This window comes from Miscanthus floridulus, chromosome 3 (assembly GCF_019320115.1).
Source record: "Miscanthus floridulus cultivar M001 chromosome 3, ASM1932011v1, whole genome shotgun sequence".
In the NCBI taxonomy this organism is placed as follows: Eukaryota; Viridiplantae; Streptophyta; class Magnoliopsida; order Poales; family Poaceae; genus Miscanthus; species Miscanthus floridulus.
Window position 1 is genome coordinate 6,962,737 of NC_089582.1, and position 21,393 is coordinate 6,984,129.

At 54.0% G+C, this 21,393-nt stretch overlaps 1 pseudogene; it reads right to left on the minus strand.

The window, feature by feature from the left end:
• Positions 1–2,328: 2,328 nt before the first annotated feature.
• Positions 2,329–5,987, minus strand: LOC136543059 (uncharacterized; annotated as a pseudogene).
• Positions 5,988–21,393: the final 15,406 nt, after the last annotated feature.

The following is a 21,393-nucleotide window of genomic DNA, read 5'->3' on the forward strand; positions in this document are numbered from 1 at the left end:
TTCTTCCGCCGTGCGTAGTGGGGATGGACTCCTCTGGCATAGTCGTGGCAAGACCAGCGCGTTGTGTGCTAGTAGTTTCCATCTGCTGTAATCGGCGAATAAGAGGGGCAATAGAAAGAGAAAAACGCGTGTCCACAGTTGAGTCGTTTCCGTTCGTCACCAGTGTGAATTCCTGGTGAAGTTTGACAATTGTTATTAGAGTACTAGCAAGAAGGCCCCATTTTGCAAAGGCAACACAGCATCCAACGGCAGAGACAACTCACCATCGCCATCACGCTTGCCCTCTGGTAGACATAGGCACTCCCCATCACGCCGCTCATGCACTCAGATGCCCGGTGTCCGCACGAGAAGTGGTTGTCCAGCGCGTAATCAGGGAGGCTTGAGAGGCCTCAAGACCCTCTGCACGGGCGACAAACAAGTGTGGAAGGCGACCGCACACAGCAACCTCCGCGCTGAGTTTGAGACAATCATGTTTTGTGACAGTGAAGCAGTGGACGACTTCACCATCTAACTCTCCAGCATCGTGCACCAGCCGCTGGCGAGGCTCTGTGATCCAGAGGCCAGAGCCCGACCAAAAGGTGGTGGCCAAGTACCTCAGTGTCGCTCAACCGAAGATAAACAACTTCGCTCCAACTACAATGCTAGACAACATATAACTCTTCTAAATTTTAAAAGCAGACAAAATACCCCCTTAACCATTTCAAGTGGTTTATTTGGTGGTTTTGCAAACGTGGTGGTAGTGGGGCCCACCTGTCATTGTCTCTCTCTTTCTTTTATATATAAAAAAGCATAATTTTTTTTTCATATGAAGTCGTAGAATACGGACTTTGTATCAACTATTCGACACGATCTACCATGCATTTTGTTGTTGATAACTTTTTTATTTAATATATTTTATAGGCTCAACTATTCGTTTTAAGTTATCGGATTTTAAAATTTAAATTCTTCAATTTTTCAAATGACCTCGGATGCTGACATGGTCTCGACCAAAGTTGTAGTTTTCTCAATAAGATCTACAACTAACTTGGTAGTAGACATTTTTTATTTAAGATCGTTTAAAGCCCCAAATATTTGTTTTGAGTTCTGTAGTTTTAAAATTCATTTTTTTTAATTTTTCTAACAACCTCTCTGATGTTGACGTGATCTACACCAAAGTTGTAGCTCTTAAAATGATCCATAACTTCGTAGTTAACCACTTTTTTATATGAGATCCCTTAGAGGTCCGAACTTTTGTTTTTTTGGAAAAAAATCGGAGAAATTGAATTTCAAAACAAAGATTTTGAAATTAACATTTCTCTGAAAAATTGATAGATTTTTTTTTTGCCTCTGTAGCTTGAGATTTTCTGCTAGCTCGATCTCGTACATTTCAGTGGCCCCAGCGGCCTAGGTTGTTGTCCAATGTCCAGGAGACCGCCCAAGCCCAAGTCAAGAAAAGATGGCAGTGCCTGAGAACTTCGCGGAAATCGATCGAGCATCTGCCCGCCCGGCAGGTCGTGGGGTACCTGAAAAATTGTTCATATTGCATTGCCACGTTACATACTCCCTCCGTCCCAGAATATCTGTCTTTCTCGCTTCCCGAGAAACAATTTTAACAAAATATATATTAAAAAATATTATTATTTATGATACATAATTAGTATTATTGGAAAGATCTTTGAATCTAGTTTTTTAACAAATTTATTTGGAGACACAAATGTTGTATATATTTTATATAAATTGAGTCAAAGTCGTGGCACGAACATCGAAAACAACAGATAAATTGGGATGGAGGGAGTACGTTGCTTCGTTGAAGTTGCGTATGAGCATCCATAGTCCCTGCCAAGCAGCACAAAGGCTATTACGTAGTAAATCCCACATCGATCGATTTTTCTCTGCTAATATCGCACCCACCTGCAGCTTTACTGTGGCTTCCCGAGTTTGCACATATATCGCCTCAGAAAATTTCTCTGCTAATATCAGCTTGCAACGCCTGGGCGGGCCTGCGTGCGATGTTTCCCAAAAGGGAAAATTGGATCCATACCATCAAAAGAACATGTCTTTAGATGTATACCATCAAAAGAATCACCTTATGATACTTACCATAAAAAAAATGTAACTTTCTAGCTCCTTACCATTTATGTGAACCACGTATTAACAGACGTTAATTGTGACAAGTTTACCCTTTCTTGTAACATTTACATGGCTGCACTCCAACTGGCCTCCAGCAATAATGTAGCTGCACTCCAGCCCCAATTTCAGCAGCATTATAACAGGATATAAGAGAACATGTAAAACACTATTTCACTAGGATATAACATAATATCTCATCAACATATAACACAACTTTTGAGCATTATATATCATGATTTTGGTTCCATTCTAGTACTATAATAGCTGATAGTTTGCAAGTTCACAGCTGAATACCAAAATATGAAATAGTGTTGCATAGCGGCACCATATTTACACACATAGAGTTGGACAAAAGACCACACTTGCCCAGCCATGCTCACACACAGATTAGAGTTGAAAAGGTAATGTTTCTAGCTAATAATGAGCCTACGATTAATTCCTCCAGGTGAGATAGACGCCATCCTTCTTGTTGTAGGACCTGGGCTGATCGGAGAAAGAGAAGACATGCTTCTTGTTGTTACACCTGGACTGGACATCACTTTTGGATCAGCAGCAGTTTGTGATGGTTCAGCATCAACAGTGGAGACTTCGACAACTTCAGATTTGGATTTTCTAGGAGGCGCAACATGGATTAGACAGGGAACAAAATGCATTACACATAAGGCATGATTTATTATTTACAATACCTTTGCTTTTTTGGTTTTTTTGGACGAGGTGGTGGAAGCTCTTGTTCTAATTCAGCTTGAGTAGCAGTACAACTCTTCTCTATATGTCCAAACTGAAAGCACATTTTGCATTGATATGGGCCTCTTTTTCCTGCTTCTCCACTAGCCTTGATTCTTTTCTTCCTTGGTCTACCAGCAGGCCGTTCTAGCTTTGGAGGAATCATTTTAAACCCAGGGTCAAAATTTGACCATTGTGTCTTGTCACCCATTGGAGTGATCACAAATTGATAAGCTGCCTTGAACCTCTCTACTGAATAGTAGTCATCCACAAAGTTCTCAATGTTAAGTTGTCTAACTTTCCCAAATAGAGCTATTGCATGAGTGCATGGTTTTCTAGAAATCTGCCATTGTCCACATCCACAGGTTCTTTTCTGGATGTCAACAGCAACTCTCCAATTCTTCCCTTCTTTTGTTATTCCTGATATCTCACCTGACATTGCACCACTCTTCTGGATTTCATAGTGGAGTCCTCGGCTCTTCATGTTCAACTCATGTAACACACTTGGCAGGATACACCCTTCCATTCTATTGGCTATCACTTGCCTTGTGTAAATCTTCTCCATGATCTTCTCCCTAATCTTATCCATTAGATTAGCAACTGGAAGATCTTTGTCATCTTTAATCCAATTGTTAAAGGATTCTGAGATGTTGTTGTTAACATAATCAACTTTGCATTCTTTTGAGAACTTAGATCTGCTCCATTTCAGCTTGTGATGCCTATTATAAAAACGGAACTGCTTTAGGACTAGTTGCTGCAATTTTCTCCATTAGTGTGCCATACCTATGATCTATACATGCCCATGCACAAGGCCACATATATTTCAGCACATCACCCTTGAACTTTTTCCTAAAATTAACCATTAGGTGCCTAAAACACTCATGGTGCTCCACATCACCTTTGAAGACCTTATTGACTGCATATGCTAATCCCTTACAAGCATCAGTGTGAATTGTTAATCCAGGGGGAGTCCCAACTGCTCTTTTCAGCTATGCCATGAACCATGCCCAGTTGGAATTTGTCTCTTTGCCAAATATCCCATATGCAACTGGATACATCCAGTTGTGCCCATCAATTGTAGTTGCTGTAGCTAACTGGCCTTTATACTTTCCAGTAAGGTGAGTGGAATCAACCCCAAGGTAAGGCCTGCACCCAGCCATAAATCCATCAATACATGCTCTAATTGCAACAAACATCCTAGAGAAGTACATTTCTCCATTAATTTTCTTGCAATCAATCTCAACAATGCTTCCTGGGCAACAATCTTCTAGTGTTGCTTTGAATCTCCATAACATTTGAAAGCTCTCCTCCCAAGTACCATGAAGATCCTCCAATGCAGACTTTTTTCTAGACCATACTTTAAAATATGACAATTCAATGTTGTAGTGTTTCTCCAATCTTCGCTGTAATTTCTTTGCACTTATAGTGGGATCCTCCTTTACAACATCTTTCACCTTTTCAGATACCCAAGCTATGGAAGCCTCTCGACCCTTCATCTTGCTTGTACTGGGACAAGTGTGGACATCCAATCCTGAGAGTTTGATCACCATGAATGTGTTGCCACCATGTAGTTTCTTTGCAAACACTCTCCAATTACAATTTTGATCTGCACACCTTGCCCTGTACCTTTTTGTGTCACTATGTTCAATCATAGTTTCAAACTCATTTTTGATGGCATATCGCCTAATAGTGTGGACAAAAGCATTATTGTCTACAAACGTGTCTCCCTCCTTAATGATTGGATTCTCTTTATCATGTGATGTGTGAGGCGCCAGAAAATCATCAATCATAGTAGCCTCATCATCAGGTACAACTTCACTATCAAAGTCTCTAATTTCTGGAACAGACCTAGCCCTCTTTCTTTGATGCATGTCTACTTCAACTGGATCAATGACTACATGATCGTCATTTTTAAAGTACCTCCACTCTTCATTTGTTCCAGTTGGCTCATCTCCATCAGGATCACACCCAATAGTCATAAAGTGCTCATTCTCTTCCTCTATAGCCATTGGTGGCCCTGCAGTTGTTTCCCCATATTTAGGTGCTTCTGCCCATGCAAATCCTTTGTCCAGTGTTTCCAAATCATTGTCCACTGCAGTAGGCATCACCTCCTCTCCTATGTTAACTGCAGCATATCCTCTTCTCCTGTGTTCACTGCACCAAGCATCTCTTTCTTTACTGTGTTCACTGCAGCAATCATCTCTTCTCCTGTGTTCACTGCAGCAAGCATCTCTTCCTTTCCTGTGTTCACTGCAGCAGACATCTCCTCCTCTCTTACATTCAGCTCACGTCTGCCCACTACCATGAACAATTTCACTAGTCTAGATGCCCTTAGCAAGTCAAGAAGCTGAGCATCGGACACCAACTTGCATGTCACATTATCCCCTGATCGAACCTAGAAATTTGCCACTTGGTCACTGCCCCATGTAAAATATGGAGCAATATCTTTCTCTAGATCAATGATTGCGTACTCTTCTGAATCAACAATCCAACTTACTGTCCTACCCCGATTGTACTCCCTTCTACCGTCTTTGATAGTGAAGTAAGCATTGACGGTGACCTCTACTTTGCATGCACTGTTCAGATCAATTCTGCAACAATAGTTACCAACATATGGAAGGGAGACCAAATGTAAGGACCAATCGATAGCAATTCCAAGTTCAGGACATAAAAAAATTGCAATTCCAAGTTCAGGACAAATGACGGTGACCTACCAGCAAACTAAATAAATAAAAATTACAATAAATTACACAGGCTTAGAAGACAGAAAAAAATGATCTTACCCATCCGGAACCTCGGCCGGATCCATTCTGCTCAAATCAGGACCAATTGCTCAGCACTATGAGAGGGGAAAAAACTAGGATTTAGAACCAGGAAAATAAGGGAGGAAGAAGAGGAATACAGGGATACACACCATGGAGTAGAGGGCAGCGCCGTCAAGGAGGCAGCCACCGCCGATGAGGTGTGCTGCTATGGAGCCTGAGCCACCGCCGGGGAAACGCGTCGCCGCGACTCTTTCGCACGGGGCGAGCGCCGCGCACTGGAGGTCCGCAATGCGACTCCTCGCACGGGAGCGAGTCGAAGCTTCTGACCGTCCTCGTGGCTGTGTTGGTTTGCCCAAGGGCAAAAACGGAAGTTGAAAAATGTGTGATCGGCAAACAGGAAAAGGGATTAACGATCATGCAACAGAAGCAAACAGAATGGTACATAGCTATTGCATTGTGATCTTTTGATGGTAAGTATCATAAGGTGATTCTTTTAATGGTATACACCTAAAGACATGTTCTTTTGATGGTATGGATCCAATTTTCCCTTCCCAAAACCATGAGTGCCTACTTTACTGGATTGCAGGTATTTAAAAGACTCGGCAATGTCACATGCATTTTATTCCCTGACCGACCATCTGTGACAGGAACTTGTTGAAAGCCAGGGAACTGGAATTAACGTCGTCATAAAAGGGTACGCATACATTGATGGAGTTTATCACCACCTCTCACGGGCGCGATAATCCACAATCTTAAAAGCGTGCAACAACACTTATCATAGTATTAATAACAAGGAGAAAAAAAAGAAAAAAGGGTGTAAAAGCAAAGATGGCCAATTATTGCTGGCGCTGGTGCCACCGTTGCCCATACATGATACATCTCTCAAGTCCGGTTCGTAATTTTTTTTTAAAAAAAAAGAAGAAGCTGTGACTACTGCCACCCCAAGTCAAGGCTTTGGAGGCTACCTATTGGCACGGTTCCGGTTCCTTCTCGAAATTTATTCCTTCTGCAACTGCTAGGACATACTAGTATGTACGATCAGTCGAGCACATGCACCCTCTGGCCTACACCCTCCGTACCATATTATCTGTCGTTTTCGATTTTCGTGCCACAAGTTTGACTCGATTTGTAGAAAATACGTACAACATTTGTATCTCCAAAAAAATTTATTAAAAAACTAGATTCAAAGATCTTTCCAATAATACTAATTATGTACCATAAATATTAATATTTTGTAATATATATTTTATCAAAGTTATTTCTCGGGAAGCGAAAGCGACAGATATTTTAGGACGGAGGGAGTGCTCTATGCATCGCTGCATGCGTTATGTGTCCCACCATTCATGGGTCTCTCACTCTCTCCACATGTTATTAAGCCTTTCGCAAGCTCGTATTTGACTTATAAGCCATGGCTTATCAGCCAACGAATAGTATTTTTCTCTCACACCAAACCAATCAACAGTACTTTCAGCCATGGCTTATAAGTTAAACCAGCCCAAACGAACACGGCGTATAACTAAGACTGTCTCCAACAATTCATACAAAGGGTGACGCATACCCAAAATCGGGCATGTACAGTGTTTTAGCCGGCTCCAACAGAAGAAGCAAACGGAGCATGTATTTTGGGTACGAGGCCAACCGGGACGCTTATTTGCGTCGTCTTTCTCCGAGACGCAAACTCTTCCGCGGCAGCGAGGTGAGCGCCAGTGGGGGGCCGCCACTGCCTTCGTCACAGACAGCGCCGACGACGCGGACGTCGCGCGCTCCTCTCCGAGAGCGGGGCTGGGGCTCGGTCCGTTGACGCGGTGGCCGTCCACCGGGCCAGGTACCGCGACGCGGCGACGGAAGCGTGGCCGCTGTTGCGACACGTGCGGGGAAGCCCGGCGTGCCGGCGGCCCACGGGGACAGTGAAGTCCGGGTGCCCGCTGGCGCTCACCTCGCTGCCGCTGGAGGTGCTCGATGCTCACTGCGACGGGAGGTGCCCTTTTTATTTGGGCACGACAACGACAACGGCGAGGCGGGGAGGGAGGCGGCCGGCGCTCACCGGATCTTGTAGGGAGGGAGGGAGCTCACCGACGAGGCGGGCCCGACGACGACAACGACGGCGGTGGCGAGGCAGGAGGGAGGCAGGCGGAGCTCGCCGGATCTGCGCGCAGGGAGGGAGGGAGGCCGTGCAGGGGAGGAAGCTCGCCGGCGATGTGGGCCCAACGACGACAGCGAGGCGGGGAGGGGGGCGGGCTGTTGGAGAAGGAAGGTTTTGGGTAGGTGTTGGTGTTTTGGACCGGCGAGCCCTCAACCAACTAGTAAATTTGTACTGCGTGTTCCCAATTCCGGATGGTGATGCAAAGAGACACAAAGTTTATACTGGTTCGGGTAATGGGTACCCTACGTCCAGTTCGAGAGATCGATCTTGTATTCTTTGCACCGAAATGCTCGTAGTAGGGGGTTACAAGCAGGGCGAGAGAGGGAGCTAGCCCCAGGTCTCTTCGCGGTGCGGTGTGGATTACTTGAGATGTTGATCTCAAGTCGTAGGAAAGCTCGTGTGTTCCTCTGAGCGTTGTGCGCGAGTTCGTCACGTGGGCCTAGGCCTAATCGTAAGTGTCCGATCCCCCGAAACGGCCCTGGTCCCTCCCTTTTATAGTTGAAGAGGGGACAAGGGTGATACATGCGCTAGTTACATGGTGTCGTGCGAATGGAGGCGGCATGTCCGAGCCCTATAGCCTATTGCTGTGGCGGCGTGGTCGACGGAGTGGTCCTGTCCTTGAAGTACTGGGGCGACACGCCGGTCACATCCGTTCCTGTGCGTCGTGGGGGCTCCAGTGTTTGCTTGAAGCGGGGCGTGGCGATCGACACGCCGGCCATCGTGCGCTGACTGCAAGAGAAGCCAAGGCTCAACGGGTGCCGAGGCCGAGCCATCATGGGAGGCTCGGCAGACGTGAATCCCGCGGTTGCCGAGGCCCTATAGTAGATTGATGAGGCTTGAAGGGAGCGGCTGGGCTTGTATGCTGATTCTGAGGCTATGGTAACCTGGACCTGACTCCCCATGCCGCGTTGTTTCGGGGGCAGGGATTAGGTGGCACAATGTAGTTCAGGCGCTGATCGTGGGCACAGCACCAGCGCACAGTGCCCGATAACCCCTACCCCATCCTGCTCTGGACGGTATGGCGCCGATGTGACCTCCCGTCCCGTCGGCCACTCCGTGGTGTTGAGCCGCCGTCCGGCTAAGATTGCGGGAGTGGTTGACGCATTAACGGGACACGACGCGTTGTCGGGAAGGCTGGTCAAGGCGGGAGCGACGGGTTATTGCCGAGCCGACCTCGAGTGATGCGGAGAATCGCTGTCTCATTCGAGGCTGTACATGCGGGGCCTCGGGCAAGACGGAGAAGGGGTTCCTTGTCGAGGCCTCCCATACGAGGCCTCGCGCGAGGCGGAGATTCGTCAGGCCATCGAGACCTCCCGTGCGAGGCCAAAGGCGAGGCGAAGAGCCGGTGGGCTCAGACGGGGCCGGTGATTAACCAATGGCTTACCTTCTGGCTTTGTTTTTTATGGGGTTGAAGTGGATCTTTCGATATACGCTAGGGGTACCCCATTTTATGGTACCCAACAGTAGCCCCCCAGCCTTAGGGAGAGCGTGAGCGCTCTTCTTGAGGTTTTGATGAGGCTCGACTTGCGGTAGCTCCTGGCGGAACGGTGTTTTGTACTTTGAGGCCTCGATGGGTGCGCGCGAGTGCACCCGCCGGGTGTAGCCCCCGAGGCCCTGGGGGAGTGGATTCATTACCCCAGGGTCTTTTTCTCCCTTTGAGCGAGGGATTTTATCGCATTTGCCGAGTCCACAAGTGTGAGTTCGGGTCGTGGGGTTTCGGCAAGGTCGCAGGAAGAGCCCCCGAGCCTCCGCACGGAGCGAGAGGGCGATCAGGAGCTCCCCTGACTTTTTGTACGACCCTCACGCTTCCTTTTCGCTCGGAAGGAGGGGTGGAATATGCCAGGCTACCCTCGGTGGGCGCGAGTGGTGACACTTCCGGTGAGCTGTTATCGGGTAGTCCGAGTGGAGGCCCATGCCCCGTTCGCTAGGGGTTGGCTAGTGGTCCAGAGACGCACTCCAAGAGTACCAGAGGGTTTCTCTAGTGGGTGCCGGGGCCGTTTGCTGGGCCCCGGTGGCTCGGTGCCTCTCTACAGTGGGATCCCATTCGGAGACCTCTCTGCCGGTCTCGGACACAACTTTGGGCATCCCAAGCATTTCGCTTGCTTAGGTCTCGGCCCCGTACGGGCTCGCCCACGGTTGTCCCTGACTCTATTGCCCTAGGGCGGCTGTCGAAACCCCTTAGGGCCCAGCCTTCAAACCCCTGGACCGTAATGGGCTCGGTGCCTCGTTCCTTCGTCTGAAAGGAATAGGGTGGGGGGATATCTCCCCCATCGGCTCGACAATGGCTAGCGTGCCTTTTGAGGCGATGTTCTCAGGGAGGTGAAACGACGCTTGCCGCTGCAGCGGTTGGACGCGACGTGGTGTCAGTGGATGGGACGTAACTGTTCCCGCGATTAACGAGGAAAAGGTGGGCACGTGGGTGGTAAAATCGGATCGAGATTAACCGCGCCGGATCTGGGGGAAACTTCCCTGATTTCATCGACCGTGCATTTCGCCTTCACCCTGCATAAATACGCAACGAGCCTCGCCCCTCCCCTCGTTACCTTGCCTGCATTAGCTCTGCCCTCATTGAGCCATCGCTAGAACAGCGAGCACCGAGAAGAAGGGAGAAGGGCGAGGCAGAGAGAGAGAGAGACTCACCTCTGTATTCGAACCCTCCACCGCACTCATGGCCGGCGACATCGTTGTCATCGAGGTGGACCCTTGGGATCCATCCGACATCACCGTGGAGATGCTTCAGTTGCTCGTCGACGGCTGACTCCTTCGTCCGGTGACCGACCCCAACAGGCCGGAGTGGATCGCTCCGTCGGGCGAGCCGGAGCTGAGGCCTCACGATGGTTATGTCGTGAGCTTCGTGTCCTTTCACGAGTGCGGCCTTGGCGTCCCGGCGGACCAGTTCATGCGGGCGCTCCCGCACTACTATGGCGTGGAGCTCCATAATTTCAACCCCAATTCTATCGCGCAGGTGGCCATCTTCGTCGCTGTCTACGAGGGGTATTTGGGGATTGCTCCCCATTGGGATTTGTGGCTCCATCTCTTCTGAGCGGGGCATACCACCAAGCCGACGGGCAAGTCGGGTACGAGGAAGGCGGTGAGGGCCGGCGGCTGCACTCTCCAAGTGCGCTAGGACCACCAGCACCTCTACATCCCAGCCTAGCTCGCGTCAACCAATCGTCGATGGTACACGAGCTGGTTCTATCTCCGCAACGACGACGGCGGACTTCCCCCCTACACTGGGCGGATTGTCGGGAGCTGCCCGGAGAGATGGAAGTATGGCGTCCTAAGGGAGGATCAGCCCAAGCTGCAGCCACTCCTGGAGGGGCTGCAGAGGCTACGGGACTGCTGCCTTACCTCAGCTGTGGTCGTGGCCGCCTTCCACCGCCAGAGGGTGCTGCCGCTGATCGCTCGACGGCGGCGCCTATTCGAGTTGAGGCCGGATGAGCCGATCGCGGGCATCCGGATGCCCGCCTCCGCCCTCTCTAACGAGGAAATCCTTCGCCAGGTGAGGGAGACGGTGGATGCAAAGCTGAGGAGTGGTGGTCTAACCACACTCGCGATGCGTCCGTCACGGGGGTTCCTCTCGCTGGTAAGTCACGCGCCGCTGCAGCCCCCGAGCATTCTCCTTCTCTCATTACTTCCCATTTCCTTATCCACGTTTGCCGTTCTTGTAGGGGACGAGGGATGCCAGCTCCCGAGGACGCGAGGCGGTGGGCGATCAACTGGGCGCACGCCAAGGCGTAGAAAAAGCAGAAGGACGCCAAGGTGGCAAAGCGCACGAAGCAGATCCTTGCGTGGGAGAAACTAGATGAGCACCGCCGACAGCAAAGGAAGGATGGCCTCCCATTAGAGGAGTCCCCATCACCGTCGCTATCGACGAATGCCTCGGACGGAGATGACGAGGGCAAGATGGGGTGGGGTCGCCTGGACCATCTCCCTAACATCGGGGAGATGGTGCCCGGGGCGTCGGCAAGCAGCCCGGCGCTCCCAAGAGGAGTTGTCCTGGGGTCAGCAATAGCCTGCCCCGAGGCCGAGGCCGACACACCCAAGGCGCGGGCGCTGGGCAAGTGTGCTGTCAGCCCGGTGGGCTCGACGGCGGCAGCGGAGCAGGTGGCGGCGGGTGCGATGCAACTGCCCCCATAGAGGACCGAGGGGGCGCCGAGGCCCGTCGAGGATCGGCCGGCGCCGGCAGATACAGAGGCCGTGCCCCTACCGCCGCCACCACCTTTGCAGACGAGGGTTGCAGTGCTGAAGCGGTTGGAGCCTCGCTCAGGGTAAGCGTATTTTTGGTAGAGCCGCAGCGTTTTTCTGTTCGTTCTTCGGTCTCGTGCTGACCCTGCAAGTGATTTGTCCTTAGTCAGAGGTGACGTGTGGAGGTGCTTTCCTTGGCGCCCCTCAAGGCGCTCAAGGTGAGCCCTGGCTCCACCGCCCACTGGGTGGCGGAGGCGCAAGACGCCATACAATGTGGCGCGGCATCGGTGAGGGCCGACCTGAAGGAGCCGGCCACCTAAGGAGGGCTGCCGAGGCGAACCAGACACAGATGGGGGAGGGAGCGCCTCCGCCCCGCGAGGGCGAGGCTCGTGAGTCAGATGGGGCCAAGGTGCCCTTAGTTGTCAAGGCCACCGAGGTCGAGGCCCTCGGGGTCTCTGAGGCTGAGGCGACGGAGGCCGGGGCGCCCAAGACCGCCGAGGCCGCAGTGGTGGGGGTCGGCATTTCCGCGACCACCGAGGCCACGATGGTGGAGGCCGAAGCCCCCGAGACCACCGAGGCCACGATGACGGAGGCTGGAGCCCCCGAGACCACCGAGGCCGACGTGATGGCGGAGAGGCCATTGGCCCAGGAGGTGGAGATGAAGGCGGCGGAGGCCTTGGTGGCACCCTTGGTTCAAGGCCTGCCGTCATTGCGGGAGAGCACCTAGGAGGCGGAGGTCCATCCGATCTCCTCCGATGATACTTCCCAGGCGCGGGAGGTGGTCGACGCTGAGGTGACCGACGTCGTGGAATAGCCGGTTCTGACCCTGGGCGAGGGAAGCTCGGCCCTCGTGCGGGTGCGACCTGAGCCTCGCGGGTGAGATCACCCGCGTGTCCTGTGGCAGAGCCAGGGCGACCCTAAGGGGGAGCCTCTGTTCGCCCTCGAGGACGTAGCTGAGGGCGGGCGCTGGGACACCTTCGAGCAATACCGCCAGCTGGCGGAGCGGTCACTACGGATGGCGTTGTCCGTGGTGGCCGATGAACTGCCCGGAGTCGCCTAGGTTCACGCTTTCTTTTCTCATGCGATGTTGTCTTTTTCTGAGTTTTGTTGTAGTGAATGACCCATGTTCTACTTCCCCAAGAGCTCGAGACCCGGTCCCTTGGGAAGTCGGTCTTTCTCCGGCGGGAGAGGGACATCTGGTGGCGCGGAGCGCGGAGGTGGAGGACCTTCGTCTTCGTTGTGCTGATGCGAAGGTCTAGGTGGCCACGGCCCAGGAGCAGGTTGCCCCTTTGGCGGCGCAGGTCAAGGAGTTGGAGGAGGAGCTGACCCGCGTCGCCGGTGATTAGGATGCCTTCAGGTCCCGGGCTGAAGAAGCAACGGCCTTGGGCAAGGCCCTTGCTGGGAAGCTAGGGGTAGAGCAAAGTGCGCACCAGCTGACGAAAGGCGCCTTGGATGAGGCCCTTACGGTGGTTGAGGCTTCCCGGACCGAGGCTGTGGTTTGGAGGGGGAAGGCCGAGGGTGAGTCCTGCTCCCCTCGTTTTATTCGCTTTTCTTGTGTTCGCCTCCTAACTTCTTGGTGTGATGCAGAGCTGGGGAGAGAGGCTTCTAGGGTGGCCGAGGCTTCTCGGGTTGAGGCCCAGCGCCTGAAGGAAAAGGTCGAGGCTTCCCGGGCCGAGGCCCAGCGCTGGGGAGAGAAAGCCGAGGCCTCTCGGGTCGAGGCCCGACGCTGGGAGCAGAAGGCCAGGGGTGAGTCCCATAGGCTTCCGTCCCTTTTTTGGCTTGTTTTTCTTTACGCTCAACCCCACTCCGTTTCCTTGGGCGCAGAGTTGGAGGCGGAGGTCACCCGGGCGGCCGAGGCTTCCGTCACGGTGCAGGTGGTGCTCGAGACCGAGATCGAGGAGCACGACGCACTGAAAGGTGCCGCCCGTACCGCCTGTGAGGCCCTGGAGGTCAAGGGGGTTCAGTCAGGCAACTCCCTTGGGAGCCGTCTGGTTGCGTTGAGCGGCCAAATGCAAGAGCAGCTCCGAGGAGCGCTGCACACGGGTGTCAAGCGCGCACTGGCCGTCATCGCCTCGCACTACATCGGCGTTGACCTCCTAGCCATCAGCGATGGCTATGTCCTGCCTGACGATGACGAGGAGGCCGACGAGGTGGTCACAAAGCTGATGGAGGCGGCGGAATGCCCCAGCACGGCGCTGGCGACGCTGTTCGAAGAGGAGGTGGTCCCTCCCCTGCCGTCTGCCGATGCTGGAGGTCTTGAGCCTTGACCTGGGCCCAAGAGGCCATGTAAATGGGATAGGGATTGATTTTGTATCGTAACGCTTGTGGCCATCGAGGCCTTTTTTTTAACGTACTTGTGTTTCTTAATCGTTTTTCTTGTATTTCTGAGCCTCTGGCCTCTGTTGTCTCTGATCAGATTTCTTTTGCAAAAAACCTCCTTGGAACCTAAGCCGCCCCTTGGGCGAAAGGTGGTGAGGGAGTGCCATAGCCCAGGGGCGTAGGCCGTCTCGCGACTCTACCGGCCTTCTGCTTAGGAAACAGACTTTTCGGTCCGTGGGTTTTTACAACCGATTCGTCAGAGCGTGCTAGAGAGTTTTGGCATAGGAATTTTTTCGAAAAACGACTAAAGAATGGTGCGTGGGACTTAGGGGAGAGTCCCCCATCTAGCCCCCGAGGGAGGCCCGGTTCTGCAGAGGCAGAGCCGAGTCTCCCTTACAGTGCTATCGTATTGCCGAGACCCGTGATGGGTCCGGGGGGTCTCTCAAATAATTAGAACAACTAAAGAACGCTTCTTAATTGTATTTCGAGAAACAATGTATACAATGCTTGAAAATTTAAGGGTAAAAACGACATAGCTGTTCTATGTTCCAAGCGTTGGTGAGGATTTCGCCCTTCTCGTTGGCTAGCTTGTAGGTCCCGGGCTTCAACACTTGGGCGACGATGTATGGTCCTTCCCATGGTGGGGTCAGCTTGTGGCGGCCCTTGTTGCTCTGTGTTAGCCTCAACACCAGGTCGCCTACCTTCAAGTCTCGGCTTTGAATGCGCCGGGCTTGCTGGTACTTGGCCAAATGCAGCAGTGCAACGTCTCGGGCCTCCTCCAGTTGGTCGAGGGCGTCCTCGTGGGTGGTGCGGTTGCTTTGCTCGCTGTAGGCCTATAGCCTCGGGGAACCATATTCCAAGTCAGTGGGGAGGATAGCCTCGGCTCCATAGACTAGGAAGAAAGGTGTAAACCCCGTGGCTCGGCTTGGTGTGTTCCTCAGGCTCCAGATGACCGACGGGAGTTCGGCGAGCCATTTCTTGCCAAACTTCTTCAACCGGTTGTAAATTCTTGGCTTGAGGCCTTGTAGGATCATGCCGTTGGCACGTTCTACTTGGCTATTTGTCCTTGGGTGTCCTACGGCCGACCAGGCCACACGGATGTGGTGGTCGTCGCAGAATGTCAAGAATTTTTTGCCGGTGAACTGTGTCCCGTTGTCGGTGATGATGGTGTTCGGGACTCCAAACCTGTGGATAATGTCGGTGAAGAATTGCACTACTTGCTCGGATTTGATTTGATTGATCGGACGAGCCTCGATTCATTTGGAGAACTTATCGATTGCAACCAGTAGATGGGTGTAGCCCCCGGGGGCCTTCTGTAGAGACCCGACCATGTCGAGCCCCCATACGGCAAATGGCCATGTGATGGGTATGGTTTGGAGGGCTTGGGCTGGGAGGTGCGTCTGCCGCGTATAGTACTGGCATCCCTCATAGGAGCGTACCAACTTGGTGGCGTCGGCCACCGCCGTCGCCCAGTAGAACCCTTGGCGGAAGGCGTTTCCGACGAGCGTCCGAGGTGCCGCATGGTGCCCGTAGGCCCCTGTGTGCAAGTCCCAAAGTAGGGCTTGGCCTGCCTCGGTGGTGATGCATCGTTGGAGGACACCAGAGGGACTTCGCCTGTACAATTTGCCGTTGCAGAGGACGTAAGTTTTGGTTTGTTGCGTAAGCCATCGGGCTTTGGTCCTATCACTAGGAAGCTCTCCCTGAGCGAGCCAATCAAGGAACGAGTCTCACCAGTCCGAGTCCTGGCCGGTCTAGGGAGGCCCCGTGTCGACTTCCATGACCTCGGGCTCGGCCGATGGAGTCTCGGCGGCAGAGGGGGCATCGAGCCCCGCGGTGGGTTCGGTCGGTGGTCACTCTTCCACTGCCGAGGCGTAGTCAATGGAAGGCTTGTGGAGGTCCCTGGCAAAGATGTTCGGGGGGACTGGAGCCCGTGCCGAGGCCATCTTTGCCAGTTCGTCCGCGGCCTCGTTGTATTTCCGCGCGATGTGGTTAAGTTCGAGACCGTCGAACTTGTCTTCTAGGCGATGTACCAACTTGTAGTACGCCTCCATTTTGGGGTCGAGGCAGTTTGACTCCTTCATGACTTGATCAACGACGAGCTGCGAGTCGCCCCAGATGTTGAGACGCCATACTCTAAGTTCGATGGCGATCTACAAGCCATTGATGAGACCTTTGTACTAGGCTGCGTTGTTGGAGGCGGCAAAGTGGAGCCGAACCATGTAGAGCATGTGTACTCCAAGGGGTGAGATGAAGAGCAGACCCGCGCCTGCCCCAGTCTTCATCAGGGACTTATCGAAGTACATGGTCCAGCACTCCGTCTGAATTTGAGCAGGTGGCAGTTGGGTGTCGGTCCACTCAGCCACAAAATCGGCCAAGACCTGGGATTTTATTACTTTTCGAGGCGCAAAGGTCAGGGCTTCCCCCATGAGTTCAACGGCCGACTTGGCTATCCTACTCGAGGCCTCCTAGTTATGGATTATCTCTCCCAGGGGGAAAGACGATACCACAGTCACCGGGAGGGACTCGAAGTAGTGGCGCAGCTTGCGTCGAGCCAAGACTATGGCGTAGATCAGCTTTTGGATGTGGGGGTAGCGTGTTTTGGCCTCGGAAAGCACTTCGCTGATGAAGTAAACAGGTCGTTGGATGGGCAGAGCATGCCCTTCTTCCTGCCTCTCCACTACCACGGCCGCGCTGACTACTTAGGTCGTTGCGGCGACGTAGAGTAAGAGGGCCTCGTCCCTGGCCAATGGTACCAGGATAGGAGGATTGGTGAGCAGCGCTTTGAGCTTGGCGAGGGCTTCTTCGGCCTCGGGGGTCCAAGAAAAGCGTTCGGATTTCCTCAAGAGACGGTAGAGAGGCAAGCCTTTTTCACCAAGGCGCGAGATGAAGCGGCTCAGGGCCGCAAGGCATCCCATGACCCTCTATACTCCCTTGAGGTCTCGGATCGGTCCCATGCTGGTCATGGCCGAGACCTTCTCTAGGTTGGCCTCGATGCCGTGTTCCGAGACTATGAATCCCAAGAGCATGCCTCGGGGGACCCCGAACACACACTTCTCGGGGTTGAGCTTGATGCCCAGCCTTTCTGGACTTGACCACAATGTCGTCCACATAGGCCTCGATGGTTCGCCCGATGTGGTCACCAAAGACCTAGGTCATGCACCACTGGTACGTGGCCCCTGTGTTTCTGAGGCCGAAAGGCATAGTCACGTAGCAGTACATGCCGAATGGGGTGATGAAAGAAGTCGCGAGCTGGTCGGACTCTTTCATCTTGATTTGATGGTAACCAGAATATGCATCAAGGAAAGATAGGGTCTCGCACCCCACAGTGGAGTCAACGATTTGATCAATTCGAGGTAATGGGAAGGGGACTTTTGGATAGGCTTTATTCAAACCGGTGTAGTCTACACATATCCTCCATTTCCCATTTTTCTTCTTAACTAACACAGGGTTAGACAACCACTCTGGATGGGATACTTCCTTGATGAACCCGGCCGCCAAAAGTTTCTGCACCTCCTCACCGATGGTCCTGCGCTTTTCCTCATCGAATCGGCGTAGGCGCTGCTTCACCGGTCTGGAGCTGGCCCGGATGTCTAAGGCGTGCTCGGCGACCTCCCTTGGTATGCCCGGCATGTCCGAGGGACTCCACGCGAACATGTCGTCATTTGTGCGGAGAAAGTCAACGAGCACGACCTCCTATTTGATGTCGAGGGTGGCGCTGATCCTCAGCGCCCGGTCGTCGAGGCAGGCGGGGTCGACTGGGACGAGTTTGATGGCCTCCATGGGCTCGAACATCCTGGCTCGACGCTTGGGCTCGGGTAGCTGGCTGCCGAGTCGGTCGAGGTCGACGATGAGGGTCTCGGCTTCCACGAGAGCCTCGACGTATTCGATGCACTCGACATCGCAGTCGTATGCATGCTCGTAGGTGGACTCGATCGTGATGACGCCGTTGGGACCCGACATCTTGAGCTTGAGGTAGGTGTAGTTGGGGACCGCCATGAACTTGGCGTAGCACGGCCGCCCTAGGATGGCGTGGTAGGTTCCCCTGAATCCAACCACTTCGAAGGTAAGGACCTCCTTGCGGTAGTTGGAGGGGGTGCCGAAGCAAACAGGAAGGTCAATGCGTCCGAGGGATCGCGTGCGTTTCCTCGGCACGATGCCGTGGAAAGGCGCGGCGTCACCTCGGAGCCGCGACTGGTCGATCTCCAGGAGCTCCAGGGTGCTGGCATAGAGGATGTTGAGGCCGCTGCCTCTGTCCATCAACACCTTGGTGAGTCGGTGTTGCCAATGATCGGGTCGATGATGAGTGGGTACTGCCCAGGATTCAGGACATGGTCGAGGTGGTCATATCGATCAAAGGTGATCACCTCCCGAGACCAGTCGAGGTATCGGGGAGTGGCCACCTTGATCAAGAAGACCTCCCGGCGTTCCCTCTTTTGCTGGCACGCCGTAAGGCATGCCGAGGGTCCACCAAAGATCATGAAGGTGTTGTGCACCTCGGGGAACCCATCGTCCTTGTCATCATCCCGATCGCCAGCGCCTTTCTGCTTGGCATCGTCATTGGGGAGCCTGAGCTTGGCGTAGTAACGCCGGAGCATGGAGCAATCCTCGAGGGCGTGCTTTACCAGGCCCTGGTGGTAAGGGCAGGGTTTCTTAAGCATGTCGTCGAAGGGCCTAGGGCCCCTGGGGCCTCGGGGATTCTTACGCTCTGCGGCCGCGATCAGATCGGCCTCGAGGATATCCTGCTTCCCCTGGTGACCCTTTTTGTTTCTCTTGGGGAGGTAGGGAGCCGAGGCCTCGGGGCCCTCGTCCCTCTGCTTCCCTTTGGCGTCGCTGTCGGGGAAGATGGCCCCAATAGCCTCTTCGCCTGAGGCGAAGTTGGTGGCGATGTCGAGGAGCGCAGCGGCCGAGTGCGGCACGTTCCGGCCTAACTCTCGGACCAAGTCTTGGCAGGTGGTGTCGGAGAGGAAAGCATGGACGATTTCCGAGTCGCCAACGCTGGGCAACTCGGTGCACTGTTTGGAGAAGCATCGGATGAAGTCTCGGAGAGACTCGTCCGGTTTCTAGCGACAGCTCTTAAGGTCCCAGGAGTTTCCAGGGCGCACGTATGTGCCCTGGAAATTCCTGACGAAGATCCTAACCAAGTCGCGCTAGTCGTGGATCTGTGAGGGAGGAAGGTGCTTGAGCCAGGCTCGCGCCGAGTCTGACAAGAGCAAGGGGAGGTTGCGGATGATGAGTAGGTCATCGTCCGCGCCACCTAGCTGACAAGCCAGGCAGTAATCGGCAAGCCAGAGTTCAAGATTGGTCTCGCCGCTATACTTCATGAGGTTGGCTGGTTGCCAAAATCGGGTCGGGAAATGAGCAGCGCAGATGGCCCTACTGAAGACTCGAGGGCCAGGCGGTTCAGGAGAAGGACTGCGGTCCTCCTCACTATCATAACAGCCACCTCGGTGTGGATGGTAGCCCCGGGCGAGCCCCTCATTGTCGTGGCGTCATCGCCTGCTGACCACCTCATGGTCTCCCTGCACCTCGCGTTGGTTGTCGAGGCAGTCAAGCAGCAAGGGGACCATGTGGGCTATCGGTGCTCGAGCGGGCTCAGGACAAGCTGAGGCTTCCCTATCCTGCCGAGGCGGTGCTGCGGGAAGGTCCGAGGCGCCCTCGCGCCATCGGGAGGCGGAACTCTCGGCTTGCTGCACCGCGGCGGTCTCGAGGAGATCTCGGAGCTCGCCGCGGACCCGTCGCCCCTCCGTGGTAGAAGGCTCGGGCATCTCGTGGACTAGCATCGCCGCAGCCGCGACATTCTGGCTAGCGTGATTGAAGATTGGGGGTTGCTCACTCCCCTCGTCATCGTGGATGCGGTGGTGCACGTCGTGGGCCCTCCGTCGGGCTCCTCCGCCATCGCCACGACCTCGCTGCTCCTGTTCGAGAGAGTCTCGAAGCTGCTGTAGGAGGAGTCGATCTTGTTCGACCTTGGCCTAGAGCTCACGGAGCTGTTCCAGGTCCGGGCGTTGAGGTTGTGCGGGGGCAAGGTTCTTGCTCCACGCTGCCGGTGGGACAACGCGTGGAGGTGTGGCGGCGTCCGCTCCCTGGCAAAGCGGGGACCGGTTGCCTACACCCTCGTCCTCCTCGCCCGCCCTTGGCATCCCGAGCCTGACGTGGAAACACTCGTGAGTAGGGTCGTGGGTGCCCTCGTCGTCGGAATCGAAGTAGCCGAAGCAGTAGTCGCTTGCGGCCAAGAAGCGGCGCATGGCTTCAGGGTTGTGGAGTCCAGAAAAATCCGCTCCAGCCCACGCCTCGTCCTCCTTCGAGGAGTCAGCGTGGGTGTGGGTCGACGCGGTGGTGTTGAAGTCGAGGGCGAAGCGCTGGCTGCATCCGGAGGGATCCACGTGAGCGAAAGCATAGGCGTAAGCGTAGGAGGCGGCGGCATTTCCCAACCTAAAGGGGTATGGGGCTAGTGCCATCACCGGGTTCTGCTCCGCCAGAGTTGGCCCCTCAGGGAGTGGTGGAGCGGAGCTTGATGACGGGGCGTCGCCATGCGCCGTCGGCATTTTTCCCTTGTCTAGGCTCAGGCTAGACAGGTCCCCAACCAGGGACCTTGTGCCAACAGCTGGGCGTGGGATACCGGCGGGGCGTGGCGCATCGCCCTGGGTTTGCGCAGTGTCATCGGGGTGACCCTGCTCACGTCGTGCCTGGCGAGCGTGGCCGCCCGGGCGCCGCCTGCGCCTGGGCTACCGGTGCGTGACGTCGTCGGTCGGTGAGGCTCGGGGCGTGAGGAGTCCCATGTCGTACTCATGCCCTAGAGACATGAACTCTAGGCTCCCAAACTAGATCACCGTGCCGAGACGTAGTGGTCGTACGGGGTCTGCCATCCGGAACTTGTTGGGATGACGAAACTGACACGCAGAGGCCCCTACTTGGCGCGCCAACTGTCGGTGTTTTGCATCGGCGAGCCCTCAACCAACTAGTAAATTTGTAATGCGTGTTCCTAATTCCGGATGGTGATGCAAAGAGACACAAAGTTTATACTGGTTCGGGTAATGGGTACCCTACGTCCAGTTCAAGAGATCGATCTTGTATTCTTTGCACCGAAATGCTCGTAGTAGGGGGTTACAAGCAGGGCGAGAGAGGGAGCTAGCTCCAGGTCTCTTC